The sequence below is a fragment of the Pteropus vampyrus genome, unplaced genomic scaffold (genome assembly GCF_000151845.1).
Source record: "Pteropus vampyrus isolate Shadow unplaced genomic scaffold, Pvam_2.0 Scaffold67, whole genome shotgun sequence".
NCBI classification, from domain to species: domain Eukaryota; kingdom Metazoa; phylum Chordata; class Mammalia; order Chiroptera; family Pteropodidae; genus Pteropus; species Pteropus vampyrus.
The window spans coordinates 6,368,425-6,385,841 of NW_011888848.1; the positions used below are offsets into that span (position 1 = coordinate 6,368,425).

Genomic DNA, 17,417 nt, shown 5'->3' on the forward strand with positions numbered 1-17,417 from the left:
CTATAGCTATAGCTATAGCTATAGCTATAGCTATAGCTATATCTATATCAGGTGCTTAAAATTATTTACTGAATGAATTAATGTCTAACCAGATTCTTTCCCTTATTTGGAGATGACATATTCTGTAAAAGTGTCTTTGGGAAAAGTCCTTATGGGAAAAGACCTAAAATAAAGAATATCTGACTAAGGAAACTGGCAGAGAAAAATGATAGAAGTTATCAAACACCATTAGTGATTATAATCAGTCGCTGGTTCCATTCTCATTATAACAAAGCTTGTGCATTCTTCTATTCATTTAATAAATAGTGATTGATCATTTGACATATCTAGACCTGGGCTTATTACTACGGATAAAGAGCAGAAAGAGACATGGTCTTGATGGAGCTTACAACCTACAGAAAATCAGTAAGTAAAACAAATGATAACAATTATATCTACATTCAAGTGTCATTGCCAGGCACTAGTAAAAGTACTTTTAATCTATTAACTCATTTAATCCTCACGATAATTTTATAAAGCAGATTATATTATTAGCATTGCCATTTTACAGATGAGAAAACTGAGACACGGAGAGGAGAACTGCTTTTGGCGAGTAACTAGTAAGAGGCAGAGGAAAGTTCTGAACAATAGCAGAATGCCTGAACATGTTATGCTTTAATGTACATGTCATGAGCTGTAATGACTGCAGCACCAAAGGAAACAGATCAGTAGGATTTTATGGCAGGCATAACTTAGTCTAGATTTTCATGAAGAATTCATCATTAATCTGCAATCCGATGGAGTGAACCAGATGAATATTTTATACCACTTGTTTCCAATTTGAATAAGAGGGAAAAAATAGCTAAACACATTTACTGATGATCTAAATGTTATCTCCCAAATCATTAATAATTTATTGGAAACAATCTTAGGTTGACTTTCCCATCATTATAGAAGTGAGGCATAACTGCTTGTGAGGCATTTCACATTGAAATAACGTTTCCTTATATATAATTTGGAGAATTTTCCCTTGACATCCCTGAAAATGGGTTTAGAATGAATTAGATGTCCTCCCTTAAGTATTTTTCTTTTATGTTAAACATTTAGGGAGCCATGTTTATTTGTTCGAGCTTCTAGGCTACCAATGAGTATGCCGTACCTAAGAATTTCAGTTTTTAGAGAGCTCTGTTCTCAAGATAAAGTCCTCACAATGAAAAGTCAGCACCACTAGAGGTTGACTAGAATGTCAGTAAAACATGACGAGAGCTACTGTTTAAAGTATATGAGACTCGGTGTGAGATAACATTACTGGAAAAGTCCATTATATACAAGAGAGTATCTGAGGTCACAGGATCATTTGAAGCTGTGGAAGTTTGCTTTTACCAGTCCACTGCTGGCAATCTTACTGTCAAGCTCAGAATCCAGTAATGAAATGAGGTAAACTTGCACCCTCTATAGTGACTAAGCTGATTGAAAAGTAGGAGGTATTTTGGATACTATAACCCATCCTCCTGGTTCTTATCCAATATGTTAGAAATTTGTTGTTGTTTGGGTAGGCTGTTTAAAAACATATTTATACTTTTGAGAGAAGAAAGTTTAGGGTAGAGAAGAATAAAAGGAACTGACAGCTAATTCTGCCCCCATGACAAATAGAAGAGTAAACAAATAATTTGTTTTAGTTAAAATTTCCCCATTCAGGCAGGTCTTTTGACATAAACCAGAATTATTACATGAAAAAGAAGCAGAGAGAGCATTTAAATACTTATAAATAGGAATATTCATTATTTACATTAAATTCATTTAATGTATACATTCTTGCCTCTATTAAGACAATAAACATTTATTGAGCACCTACTGTACACCAGGTACTGGCTTTAATTAGCAAAGCAATATTTGTTAATATGCAGGAAAGGTAAAGAGTTATATCATTAATCCTTCATTGTTAAACAATTTAAAATGATTGTAGTATACCTCTTTAACAGAACAGTGAGCTTAAATTGAATATCTAGTTAGAATTAGGGAATTCAATTAGCTTCACTGTAACTCAGTTTTGCCATCTTTAAAATGGATCTAATATAATAATATTGTCTTTTCCAACCCATAGACTGTGTGAGAGTGTTTTAGATACAAAAAATAATATTGCTTTTGTTTCTAATTTGTGAATATCAATAATATATCATAACATCAGTCACCCCAACATAATCTAGATTATATATGATCTGGAGATTTTTGTGTAATATGAAAAAGAGTAAGTAAACTCAAAATCTTATGAGAGTAATGCATAATGACTATTTTCCATCACTAGAGAAGAATTTATCATTTCTTGGAATTTCCACACCATGAAACAGTCTATTTACTGATCACCTATTCTCGTGAAAAATATCTCAGGCAGAAAAGTTTAGCAACTAAGGCAGTAGTTTTGGTGGTTAAGCAAGTCTGGACTCTATGATGTTTAAATTTCAGGTATGGAATTTATTAACCATACAATTTAGAGCAAGTCTCTTAATTTAAACTGGTTTCCTATTCTATAAAATTTAGATTATAATAAAAATGCTCCATAAATTTTTTGAAGATTAAGTATTTCTATAAATAAAGTAAAAATCTAAGAGGGTTTTAGATGAGAAGAGAATAGCCAAGTTGGTCTTATTGTTTTTAAGAAATTAATTTTTGGCTGATTCATAGGTTTTCTTATATGTCTATGTTGCTGCATCAGGATGTTTACCAAATAAATTAGTGATTCCCATTTTTTTCCTGTTTTTGACACATTTTGCTTCATAGAATTTTGGAGACACTTTTGTATTTTTTTAAAAGTTATAAAATATCTTAGGGTCCCTTGGAATTTTAATTTCTTTGATTATCCTTCATCATCATTTATTGTTCAGAGAGTGATCCCCCATATACTGAAAAACTTAAGGTTTCTTGGGTAACACTTTTATGTTATGCTACATTTCTTGCTACTTCCTTTCCATAATATAGCACATTATGGGTTGCACGAACAGTTCATCCCAAAATGATGGTTATCCATCATTTGACTGCTGCACTACACACTTGCATTCTGGGGCACACATGGCACAAGCTGTGAACCAGTTATTTGAGATTGTATGTTCAGAATTCTACTACATAGAAAATTTTTAAATAACCATAGACAAAATAAAGGCTTAAGGAAAATTTACCTTCTCATGTCTCACTCTGGGTTGAACCAAAAGAAGGGAAAACTAGACTACTGATTTTCCCTTACCAGCTGTTTGGTTTTCTCTAAGCCAACATTATCTACCTGGAGAATACGGTGGGGTCAAGAGAGATTTCCCAAATGAGGATTTTGGAGAGTGGCTGGAAGGTCACGTGAACACATTAGGTAGAAGCTTAATACAATAAGTGAGCTGACATCCATCCTTGCCCTTCCCATTTTCTAATTAATTAAAATGCCAAGCTGCACGGCCAAGATGACTTTCTCAAAGTGAATATTCATCTAAAATGAAGCAAACAGTTATTTTTAGGTTTGTTTGTTTGGTTGTTTCTGTTGTCCCCCCTCCCCCCGCCCCCACCCCCCTACTTCAGAGACTGTGGCAAAAGGACAAAGATATAACAAAATGACGCTGAGATCTGTTCATCTCTGAAATGTTTCCACAGATAACTTATTGTAATTTTCCCACTGCAGACTCTTACAAATAATTTCTGAATATTCTGACCTTATTTTACTATAGAATTACCAAATTTTCTTTTTTAAACTATTCTAAAACTATCTCCGTTACTGTAAAACTCCATTACCTGAAACTTCAGTCTCTGTTACTTCACTACAACAGTATCAATGGTAAAAGTAGCTATTTATTGAATTCCTAGTACGCACCAGCTCCTCTTATCCACCCAACAGCCCTGAAAAATAACAGTATCTGACCATAGCCGGGATTCAATAGAAAGTTCAGTCAGGTGGGATGGTAGGAACTAGGAGGAGAAAGTGGAGGGTTAGACAGATGAAGTAATTTAATGAGGTCACCCAGCTAGTAAGATCCTTTAAAATGCAAGACTTTCTATTTAAAAGACTGAACTCACTACTCTTCCTCTCTAATATAACAATATATTCCAGTAAATCTTACAATCACCCTTATCTTTTCTTATTTCAGACCTGGCATAACACAAGGAAAAAGAAGGCATCTTATTTAAAGCTTTTTAAAATGTTTTATTTTTATTTTTAGCATAAAACCATTCTAAACAAATAACTGGCCTTAAACACACAATCTTTACATGATGGCTTATTTGGAGAAAAGATGGATTTTTCTGACTTCTAAATATATATTATTTTATCTGAAGAGTAGCATGATAGGAGAACGTCTCAAGTGGTGTCTATATACGGTTTTGCTGATGTGGAAGGCGTGGGATGAAACCCTATCTCTCTCTGCCTCCTTATTCTACCTGCCAAGGAAGATTCGTTTCTTTGGTATCGTGACCATCATGGTAACGACAGGGTGTCTATTTTATTCAGTAATTCTCTAGACTCTACCTATACTTGTGTGCTTAGCCCACCTATATTTAGATACCAAATTTAGTGAGAGGGGTTGTTTCCTATTCAAATAATTATTTGCCTTAGTAACATGTTATTAAGGGGAAAATTTTTAGGAGTTTGGAAATATTTATGGTATCTGGAATGGAAGGTAGTGTGTTGTTATAAAATCACTAACTTTTAAGAACTTACTAGAATTTTCTTAGTTCATGTAACATGTATCAAAATACTTTTAACTACTTACACCAATCAAATAATATCTGAGACTTCACTTTTGTCAATATGCTTCTCCTTATGCCGACTTTTAAATTAATTCATAATTAATTGCAAGGAGGCATTTTCATTAGCCAAAGACAATTTCTTTTCCATTTCACTTACATTAACAAACACAAACTCCATATACATTTCAAATGACAACTTTCTAGTTTGATTTTTTTCAGACTTTTGCATTTCTATTTCTTCAAGATCAAGTACAGAGAAGGGTCCTATAGTTTAGGATCCTTATATGACCCTGTGGTCTGAATTTTGATCCAATTCCCAGAGAAAGCAGAACATTCAATCTTTATCAAACACAAGAAGCTTCAAGCCACACCTAAGCATGCTGAGAACAGTGTGTGGTGAAGGCTGCTCTCCTTCCCGGAGCTCAGGACTCAGACATGATCTCACAACGGCTTTCTTTGTTTTCAGAAACCTTCAACAATTACAAACATCTGGGAGAGGGGCCTGGTTGCTCATCAATTCTCTACTGCCATCATCACCTTTGGTATTCTCATTCTTAATAAAATTTTAGCATCACATCATTTTCAAAATATCCTTTCATTATTTTGCAGTCCATTCTCTTTCTCATGAGTAAGAGTTTTATCTATTTGGATTTTCCTCTCTCTTCCTCTTGCATAAGAAATTTTTTAGCTATGTGAGAAAAAATCCTTACTGATTTTTATTTCTTTTCTCTGTAATCCCCTGCAATTTAAAAACTTTCCATTTCATAATCAAATTGGTCTCATTTTCTTCTTCAGCAGTGCCCTGTACTTTTATTCTCTAGAAGCCGAGGCTCCACTCCTCACCCTGTTACTACTTCTCCCTGCAGCCAGTGGGACATCCTGTCGCGTTCAGCTCTGCAGCTGCCTCAGAGTCTGCAGCAGGAAGCCATTTCTTTCTACTGGTACACTCTGCAGTTTACTTTCAAGACTACATTTTGTTCACTAAAAAAAAAAAAAAGGAGAAAAAAAAAAACTTTTCTGTAAAATTCCACCTCATACCTCAATTTTTTTATATAGACCCAAATCTAGCCAAAACTTCATTGGGAGAGTCTGTAACATTACCATGCCACTTCTGCAGTCACATCGCGATGTTCTTTACATTTCGTGCTTAAATTGAATATATCATTTTCATTTTCATTCTGTGGCTGTTTAACAAATGCTTCCCAGCAATTTTGTGGCTTTCCAATATACTTATTTTAACATTTGTCATGTATCATTCCCAAAAGATTAAATCAAATTATTTCTTGCTGGCAATTTGAATTGCAGTAAACATACTTTTGGACATAGTTCCCAATGCATCGTTGATGCCCTCCCCTCCTTACTGCTTATGTTGTCTCTTACGAGGGCATTTCTTATTGTCATCTATGTATCTTACTCTGACATAAAATTGTTTCAAAGGCTGTGTAAATTTTTTTTTCTCCTTCAGAGACTCACATATGTTCCTTTGTTACCAGCGTTTCTCTTCTTTCGATGCCAGGCCACCACCAGCTTTATCTCATCTCTTGCTTTCTCTAAAGCTATGTCTAGGCAATTGGTTGCTTAAAAACACCTAAGCTTTACTTTTTTGTGTCTTATTCTCAATCATCCTAAAATTTGTTTCTACACCGCTGCTTAATTTTAACTTTACTTCTCCCAACAAACCTCTTGGTTTTGTTTCCCCAGTGACCTTTCATGCTTACTACCTTAGCTTGGTCCTTTCCTCATGAGTAATAGCTGAGTGCAGGTTTAAGCCAAAAGAAGCAGCACATAAGAGTGGAATTCAGACACTATGAGATATGAAGCTCCATCCTACTATATACGTATGAGCTGCGCGATCTTAAAACTTTCAGAGCAACATCTTTTCAGTAAAACAACAAAATTAGGATAATTATAAAGACCTTGTGGGTTTATCAAATTCAACGTTATTTTCTCTGAATACCTACTCCATATCCCCTCCTCAATTTGATCACATCTATCGCTCCCTCTTCTACGCTGCTCTGTACCTCTTAAGTTTTCCAGCACCACATTGAGACCATTGTAACTGTTTCTCCAAAGACAGTGAAGAGGTTGTAAATATGAATTCTGGAGCCATAATCTTGAGCATGAGTCTTGGTCCTGAATTGTTAAACACCGTTTGTAATTTCCTTGCACTCTTTGTCTCAGTTTTCTCATCTATACAATGAGGAATGTAGTAGCACTAACATCCTATGACTGTTGTAGAAATGAATTAATGCACGTAAAGGACTTAACATAGTGCCTGGCACATAGTAACTACTTAGTAAACATTAGGACTCTCATTGAATTGTAACCTTTTCGATGGCAACATTTCAGTCCCATCATTTATTTCTTCCTAGCAGCAAGCATATTGCCTAGAATAAGTGCTCAATCAATGCTTAATGAATTGGAATGAGGTGAGTGAAAGCATGCTTGGTGGTTCATGTAAGGGCGCTTGACAGATGTTTATTTTCGCTGTGACAAGTTTTATTAACTTCCTTGTAGGATAAGTGAGCACTGTGATCCTGATTTGGAGAAAGTGTATCACAGAAAAGCTGTGTGTATTTGGTAGCCCACGACCTGGAATTCAAGTGTACTGAAACAAGGTGTCCTCGATGTCAGGCTAAAAGATGCCGCTTCGGGAGCTGACTGTGGGTCTTTTTCAGCTCTCACATCTTAGCCAGTGGTTAATATTTCTTCTCTTTGAAGATGTTTTCATGTGATTTATTCTGACTTTTTGTGAGCCAAGACACAGCATGGGCTGTGGCTGGCAGTTTGAAAGGTGTCTGAGATCACTTGAGGTTCCAATCTATTTCTAAATCAAAGACTAATGAAATATCATTGAATAAAAAGAAGTACTTGATATATATAAGAGTCAAACAACTTGCTTTTCTTCTTATCCATAATTTTAGAATCTTGGAAAAACTAATAGAATTGCATTAACCACATTCTACGTTAACCATGCTCCATGATGTCTACCACAGACAGATGAAATAATTTATTGCTATTGTTAATTAAATGACATACTTGTGATCCAACTTTTCTAGACAGAAAACTCTTGCCTTGCTTCCTGGTATTAAAAGGAAGCCTAATAAACATTTCCTAAAACCAAAATCAAGTATTTATTTCAGAACCTTCCTTACATTATCACTTCTGTTTTGTAAAAAAAGAAGAAGATGGAGGAAAGAAAGAGAAAAGTTGTTGGGAAAAGGAAAAGTAGAGTAAAACATTCAATGAGTGGTTACAGGTACTAAGTTTGAACCGTTTCCTTGAAGTGTTGACTAAAAATAAAATTGCTTCGTGATTGGTATCATAATTTTCAGAAAGCATGAATTTTAATCTTATTGCCATAGAGAAACAAATAAGTAAGAAAAATAAACTTATGTTAGGAAAAACCGTTTGGGAAAACAAATCTTTTAATATTTTGTGTTTATTACTTTACTTGGGTTTCATTTAGCAACAAGCCACAGAATAAATGAATGGATGCTGACTTTGGAATAAGAGGGCTACCAAGCCTTCCTGAATATCATAAGGTTATGAATTAGTTCAACATGCATTATTCTAGTATGGCTTAAACTATTCATAAAATGGGAATTGCTGAAGAAAGTTCATATCGGTACAACTGAAAATTATCGGAACTTACATGACAATATTGCTAGATAATCAGAAAACTCAGTGGGTGCTCAACCATCTAGGTCTATCGCCATGAGTTTCAAACATAAGGAGCTGGGGCTTTTGCAGAGAAGCCCCAAACACTGTGGTATTACAGGAACCACTTTCTGAGAAATAAGGTTCATTCATGGACCACAGTCTACATGGCTCCATAGAGAAATGTGCCTAGTTTGTCAGTGTCTTAGCTACGAGACTGTTTTAAATGAAGAATAGGTCGACATGCAAACTCAGTCTAAAATCTTTAGATCTCAGAGAAGCCTTATTCTTGTGGCGCTGTAGCATTTAATTAAGAAGAAACAGGTTTTACATCACCAGGACTTGTAACACTACTTGTTACATTTGCTTCAGTCCAGACCTAGCTGTTTGTACACTCTGTGACACTGCTTTTTATTTAGGTGGTTATGCAATGTAGAAACATTGCAGTGGAGAGTGGCAAAAGCTATTTTGTTTCTTCTGGGTATCAAAAGCCTGCTTTTTTAGACAGAAAATGCTTTCCCTATGTTTTTGAGTAATAAGAAACAAGTTAAAGGGCAGATGGCTTTCAGATATTATAAATAGAAATAGGTCAGTATTTTGTCTATCTGTTCCTTCATTAGAATACTTCTTTTATACTTTCGTTAACTTTCATCTCTAATAGAAAAAATAGTTGTGCTTCTCCATCCCTAAGGAAGAGGAAAAGATTATTTCTGTAAAGAAGTTATTCAATGCAAAGCCTTTGTGAAAAATGATACTCTGTTATAGCTTTTAATATAAATGGATTTTGTAAGTTTCATAATTGAACTCCAAGGTACATACTAGTTAAATTTGTAACATTATGTGCCTATAATATATAAAATTAAATAATAAAAATAAAATGACATTTTCCCCCAAAGTAGAACATTTTAACAGTCAGAAGAGAAAGCAATTACAATTCTAGTTCTAGAGATCAGTTAATATTTTTAAGAATTTTTTTTGTTTCTGTGGGGCTATGTGATGGTGCATTTTTAAGGTAAAGTAAAAGGACTATTCACCAGGAAGAAATCGAATAGAAATTTTTATGAGCATATAAGAAGCCTGTGTTCTGTCGACTTCATCATCTAATTACCCTATCAGTGAAGGACGGCCAACCAATTTCTGTCCACCCATGATTAATGATACAGCATTGGGATGAATAGAAAATGGAACCCGCTCTCCCACCCTGGATAGATTCCAGGTTCAAGACACTTGATTATTAGATGAATAAAACCATGTATATTGAGCTCTCTATCAGCACACAAGGAAGCAGCACTAGATGCTACATAAGATACAAAGATGACAAAATAGAGCCCCTGTCTCCAACTCATTCACAGTCTAGCAGTTGATGTCAAATGACTGGCACAAAAAAGTATTATGAGAGCTATCAATGTAAGATGAGGTTTCAGAGGAGGAAAAACTGAAAGGATGTTAAGAATATTAGGAAAAGATTTATGGAAAGGAAGAACTTGAAGGATGGACTGCTTTTGGCAGGTTGGAGTGTGGAGGTGAAGACAAGAATGCTGAAGGTAGATAGGAGGCTTGAAAGCAAGAGAGTTAATTCAGCACAGAGTATGCGGACAGGCCTCAGATAAATGGTTTAGTTTAAGATTTACTTCTTCCAAAATGAAAATCACTGGTGTTGTTGTGCCTATGGTTTAAGGAGTATTGCAGCTCATAGTAGAATGAATTAAAATAACACAGAATCTCTTGATGAAAATTTTGGAAGCCCTAGAGAATTAATGAATAAGCAAGATAGACTGGGTGACAAATCCAAAATTAAACTAGTGACAACAAAAGTTGCCCTATAGGTCAATAATAACCAGAAAAAAATATAATTACAGTTGCATTTGCGTGAATAATAATGTTGCTGGATATGAGTCTCATAACAAGAGTCCAAGGTCTAAAATGGAGAAAATTATAAAACATTAAGAAGGATGTTAAGAAAAATCAAATAGTCAGAGGTGTGTGTGTGTGTGTGTGTGTGTGTGTGTGTGTGTGTGTGTGTGTGTGTGTGTATCTTACTTCTGAAGAGAAAGATTCAACATTTTAAAGACCTCAAATTTAATACAGGTAAGTCAAAATATCAGTTAATAACTGTAAGTGCAAGAGATCTCTTAAAATTCTAGAAATGCTAAGCTTTTATTGGGAGAATACTCACAGTCATTTTCAAAAGAAAGACTAATTTGGCAGGACATACCTATGCAGATATGAAAATGCTATAAAACTATAGTAGATAGGATTGTGTGGCACTGGCAAAAGTCTCTGCAAAGAACAACAGAAAAATATTGTAAGTGCAAAACATACTAATTTATACATTAGAATGTAGAATGGCATTTCACTAGATGAAACTATCACTAGAGAAAGTTAGATAACAAATACACTGTTGTAACAAGGCAAATTTGTATATCTGAGGGCAAAAATTTGATAATATTCTCATAATTTAACTATTTATACCTGTAGTGTAGCAATTCCATATAGACATACCAATGATGATTTAATTATAGCATTACACATAATAAAAAAAATGATTGGGAACAATGTAAACATATACTAACAGGAGACTAGAGAAATTATTGTATTCCAATACTCTGGAATACTACACGTCCATTAAAAAAAATATATCGGAAAGGAAATATTGACCATATATTCAAATAGAAAAAGGCCTTTTGTTTAGAGCATGCTTTTAATTGGTTGAGGCCAGTATGAAGAAAAGCAGGATCAAAGACAGCTCAAAAATATCCATTCGACTTCACATAAAGGGGAAAATGGTGGAGTCATTAAAAAAAAAAGTGATATAGGAGTGAGGAGTTGGTTTGGTGGAGGTGGAGAACTAAATTTTTAAATGTCAACAGCTCAGATTGGTGAATTCGTTAAGAAGGCAATTGCAAGAGAATGTCGGTGAAGAGTTTGAAAAAGACAGGTATTTGGAGTCATCTACATAAGGATGAAAGTTGAATCACAGTGGACCAGTTTCCTGTAATGGTAGAGAAGGCAGAAAAAAATGTTGTCCCAAGACAAAACACTAGCAATGCCTATGTTTAGGCAAGAAGAGAAGGCAAAAATAACACAGAGTATGAGAACCAGAGACGATGGTGGAAATCTTGGTCTGCTGGATGCTGTTGGGCTGACATAACAGAGTCTAAGGAGGGTGAACCATGTCATGTGCTAAAGAGAGAAGTCCACCAAAGCAACTCTGAACAAAAGTGACTGACATTGGAGTTATCGATAACCTTTGAGAGAACAATCTAGGAGAATGAGTGATAAGAAAAGACTGATTGCAAGGGAGTGGGTGCTAGCATCCCAATTATATATTTGACATATCTTCACTTGCTCTGTTACCCTTCTAATTATTTCATCAGCGAGGCAGCAGAAATGGATTTGATATAAAGGAATGAAACAGCAATGACAGTAAAATTATTCCTGGTGATTGAACTTACATAAAGAGGCACCTGCAGGCCTACCTATAAAATTTTCCAATTTATTCACTAGACACTCCAATATATAACTTAGCAGGGTAAACTGTTTCTCATTCTTAAGGGACCCAGTTGGATGGAGCTGAGAGGCTAAGGGTAAGGCAGAGGATGATAATATTTTAAATTGCACTGTAGGGGCTGTATTTACTTTATCTAGTAAAGAACATAAATGAAATGAGACATTTCTCTAATCTATCTGAAACCTTTAGTTTCCTATTTCACCTAAAGCAAACTGACTTTTTAAAGAACCATTTATTTGCTTTAGATTTTCCTCAAAATAATCTATTTCCAAATAATAGTTTGACAGTGAAATCAATGTGATCACAAAAAATGCAGGCAGAGTGTGACTATGAAGAAGATTAAGGAGATTCTAAGAAGAGAAGAAACTTTCTTAGTCGAATAAAAGGAAAGTGACTAAAACTAATATGATTTAACTCACCAGGAAATGAATCTGGACAATACTCTTAGAGTTGGTAGTTTAATGCCTTAATGTGTAGGAGACTTCTCCTAAGTAGCTGAATAAGCTAATAAGAAGACTCTGATCATGACAGGATGATTTGGCAACATGAGAGTCTGGACATGGTAATGCTAACTTTGTTCTGACAAGAATAATGTCATTGTCACCATTTTATTAAACATATCTGTCTACCTAATCAAATTTCATTAAATATTGTATATTAACTTTAGCCTGCCCAATATGCTGCTGTTAATAATGAAAGATTTTAACTTTATCTCTGGATTTTCTCCCACTCAATACTTTGTTTGTATTTTGAAAAGAAATATTTACATTTCTAATCTATGGCCATGCTACTCTGAACAAGCCCGATCCCGTCTGATCTCGAAGCTAAGCAGGGTTGGGCCTGGTTAGTACTTGGATGGGAGACCACCTAGGAAGACCAGATGCTGTAGGCATTAAAAAAAAAAAAAAAAAAAGGGATTGTAAACTGACAAGTTCTTTGTAATCTGTGAGGTCAACCAAGGGTTGCCTCCCCTAAAAAAAAAAAAAAAATGTACATTTCTATATTTACTGGCAAGTAATTTTTTCCTTATAATCCTAAACAAGTAATCAAAAACTGGGGAGAGAGATTTAAGGAGCATCACTATTTCCCCTGTACGTATTTTCAGCATTTGACCCATATTACCTCCTCCTTTCTTCTCATCTAGTTAAACCTTTTCACTTATAGATGAAGAAACTGAGTTTCTGAGAAGTGACTTGCCTAGGGTCAAGTAGCTTGTTAGTGAAAAAGACAGATCTAAAAATCCTGTCACTTTACTCTAAGTCCTTGCTATTTACATGTATGATAAATTGAATAGTTAGTTAGCCTATTGGTGGTGAATGGCACATAGTTATGCTTTAAAATATGCTTATCGATTAATTATTCATGAAAGTTTATTATGTTTGAGCAAAGCTTTACAGAACAATAAAAAGAAAGCTTAGAATCCGACGAAGACAAACTCCCATAACCACCTCCATTTTCCTTCACCACAGGTAGAAATACTTTCCCTTTCACTGCTTGACCCCTATTAATTTTTCCATTGCATGTTGTCTCAGTCTGTTGCCTCCTCAGATCTCTGCTGCTTTTCCATTGTTTGCTAAATAATCATCTGCACAGTCACACATGTACTTGTGGGTTGTAAACATGCATAGATATGGAATTCAATGTGACTGCCATCACTCTTAACCAGAAGACAGAAAGCTCTCAGTGACCCAAGATTCTTACTGTTTTTAGCCTTCAGTCTCACCATATCGATTGTTACGTAGTTCCCTGTTAATTGCAGAGGAGACGTTTCAAGACTCCCAGTGGATGTCTGAGATCTTGGGTAGTACCCAATCTTATATATATACTCTGTTTTTTTCTATATGTACATACCTATGATAAAGTTTAATTTATAAATTAGGCACAGTAAGAGATTAACAACAAAACTAATAATAGGACAATTACAATTACTGTAGTAAAAGTTATGTAAACATGGTCTCTCTTTCTCTCTCTCAAAATATGTTATTGTATTGTATCCACTCTTCTTCCTGGGATGATGTGAGATGATACAATGCCTGTGTGATGAGATGAAGTGAGGTGAATGACGTAGGCCTTGTGACACAGCATTAAACTACTATAAGGTTTACTTGAACACAAGCACTGGGATACTACAACAGTCAATCTGATGACAGACTTGCTACTAAGTGACTAAAGGGGCAGGAGCATGTATGGGCATGGATCCATTGGACAAAGAGATGATTCACGTCCTAGGCAGGGCAGAGTGGAATGGCATAAGATTTCATCATGATACACTGAATGGCACGCGATTTAAAACTTATTAATTGTTTTTCTGAAATTTTCGATTTAATATTTTTGGACCATGGTTGACCATGGGCAACTGAAACCATGGAAAGTAAAACTGCAGATAAAGAGATTACTATACTTGCTTATTTATGAAATTATGAATGACTTAAATGCATCCTTGAGTAGAAAATAAAATCTTTAAGCAGAAGGACAATGATGACTCAATTGTTTTGTATTCATTTTCCTTACAAGTCAGTATAGTACAGTGTAGTAAGAAACCCACGAGCCCCTTAATAGATTTAACTTGCATTTTTAGACTATGGTGATTTGGTGATTTCCAGTAAAAATGTCCTCCTACTTTCCTTTATAAAAGGAACGATGAATAAGAATTAGAGGTTTTATTGCTAGGTCAACTTGTAATCATTCATCTGGACTTCAGTCTTTTCATCTATAAAGTGAGAGAGAGCACTTACCCATTTCTAAGTTCCTTTCCTGTTCTGACAGATGATGGGTTGATATCAGAATCCTGACTCTTGAAGATGAGATCAGGGAAGGGAATGACTTTAAAATTGTGCAGTAGTTTAGCCACAGAAAATTTTTCTTGTCAACCTAGCTCATGATGGATGGATTTCTGCTCCTCCAGCCTTGATCCAAGAAGTTGTGTTAGAGAAAACATCACTTCCATTTAGTGACTGACTGACTGCGTCTGATTAACTAGTCAACGAGACGACCTATTTTGTTAATGCCAAAGGTACTTGCAGATAACATGAGGGACTATACAGGAGAAGTACCCTCTGATACTTTTCTAATCTTTTGTTAGGTGTTGCCATTACTCATTATAATTTTAGCTTTGCCTTAGCATTGTGGGCATTCTCATGCTATTCTTGAATTTTCAAATTCCAAAAAGATGCCCTAACTCAACTTTCCTTTTCTGTATAAATCAGAACATCAGAAATCTACTCTCTAGCAAGATGAATAATAATAGCTTCTAGTATTGAAAGTAAACATTTCTATTTGGACATAAGGTTTCTCTGCTGTATAGTGTGCGCCTTCAACTTTCTGTGCCCTAATTATGAATCCGTAGGAGAATGCTGATTTTATAAGACAATGCATGAGTTTTTATACGGCAAAGTGAAATTATCAATACATCACATAATCCTCTCAAAGATTCCAGATAATATATATTCTCAGCTAGTTGAGGTGTAAGAGTTTCTCAAAATACCTGCATTGCCATTCAGTCTACCACTAGAGTCCTGGAATCCAGCCACTGTGCTAGCAGTGAAGCCGTGCTTACTGCATCAGAACTCTGCCGAGCTGAGCATGTATAGGGGATGGATGTCGGTATCCATTATCCACACAGTTGCTTGGGATCCTGCTGACATCCTTGAGCCTATATGCTCAGCTCATCAGAATTCAGTTTGCAACAAGGTAATCATGGTAGAGTGACCATTGCAAGGTAAGTGTAAGTAATGTTTTAAAGAAATGTTAAAGCATATCTTTGAATAGAGGCAGTACTGTGAAATTCTCGGAAAATAACACCAGATGGGCCAAGCTGGCATACAACTGTCAGAAACAGCAAGAAATATTTTAAGCAAAAAGCTTTGGGGCAGTCTGCAAAGGAAAGAAAAAAAACAACAGTAGGTGTTTTTAACATCCTTTACTAAAAAAGGTATGGGTTTTAATCTCAGACTTGTTTTTAAATCCCAGCTACTTAACTTACTAGCCTATTTTAGGAAACTACTTAGCAACTTTGAATCTTAATTTTAAAGAATCTATTTAAAAAATAGGGATGGTAGTGTTTTTCTTATAGTTATTGTGAGGATTCAATAAGTCAAATACATAGCCTAGTGTCCACTACATACCAAATAATAAATAAATAATAAGTATAAATGAACATCGTTATCTATAGAGAAAACCTAGGATAGTTTTCATGTACCCAAAGTGCAGAAAGAAATTTTGGCTTCAAAACTCGTGCTTCCAATTATACTTACATCAAGATCTTCAAATGCAAAGATTAATAAATTAAGTAAAACACCAAAAATAAAAAAAATAAAAAAGGTTCTCACTTTAAGTGCAAAATTGAAATACTTTCAAATTTTCCACATAATTTTGAAGTGTTCAGAAAGGGAAAACGCAATGTCCCAAAAGTTTTTCTTCTAAGTTTCCAGGGTGAGTTCAGCCAGTATATTCTTCATGATGTGTAAACTGCCCCTAAGCCAGTGGGTCATGGTTCACTCATAGACCACAACTCAATGGAGAAGGGCTGTGCATTGCATGTATGGTGGCTTCCTTGGAGAAAGAACACCAACTCAGTGTCTGTTAGGCCCAAATAATCACATCAGTGAGCTTACTTGTTATTATTAGAAGAATCAAGCTATTTCAGTAGCAGATAACTGAACTCAGAGACCACAGGAATACAGCCAATTTCAATGCAGGCATCTTCCCAGTCAATGGAATCCTGAAAGAGTGGCTGTGCCACAGAAGGCAGGAGAGGATGAACAGACGAGCCCAAGCTAGTCACACTACCTAACTAAAGAGGATGAACAGACGAGCCCAAGCTAGTCACACTACCTAACTAAAATGCTGAGATATAGCTCAAACGGTTCAGATTTTAAAATAATATTTAATATTTTAGAATATAATTTTCTATGTGGTATTTTGGGACTACATAAAAATATAATTTGGGGGCTCAAAATAAGTAAGACTATTCTAGCAATTAAACCATTAAAACCAGAAATGTATTTCTCTGCAAGGTATTTCTTGCTTTGAGCAAAACAATGCAAAACTAAAGAAGATTTTGTATTTATCTTGTCATTAGTACATATAGTTTCTAGTGGAATTAAGCTTATAGCTGATAGGAAAGAATAGAGTTGCTACACATATCATCATAGGGAAAAAATGGCCATGGAACCTTGAGAAGGTGATGATGGGTAATGCTCTTTCTGAATGGAGCAGCAGTGGAGCCTGGAAAAGATCAAGGTGTCTGTCAGGAGAACTGTGTTCTTGCAAGGCCCCTGCTGTTAAATCACTTGATATTCAGTAACTCATGTGCCTCTCCTATAATTGTCAGTTTTCCATTTGTACTATGAGGGCTCTGTGGTTTCTCCTTTATACATAATTCTTCTCTCAAAGGAAAAAAAAAATATTGAGCAATTTCTCTGTAAATTTCAAATAGGCAGATTTTTTTAATTCTGTGTGTTCTACCTTGGCAGTAAGGCAGAGCAAGGCAGGGACTGAGCAGGAGTGATGAAAGCTGGAAGGTTTTTTGATTTGCTCTCCAGATAAG

At 35.2% G+C, this 17,417-nt stretch overlaps 1 protein-coding gene and 1 pseudogene across 1 annotated transcript in view; one reads left to right on the forward strand and one right to left on the reverse strand.

The window, feature by feature from the left end:
- Nucleotides 1–17,417, reverse strand: part of BANK1 (B cell scaffold protein with ankyrin repeats 1) — a 285,835-nt gene that overhangs the window by 106,615 nt on the left and 161,803 nt on the right. The window lies entirely within an intron of this gene.
- Nucleotides 12,644–12,761, forward strand: LOC111740762 (annotated as a pseudogene).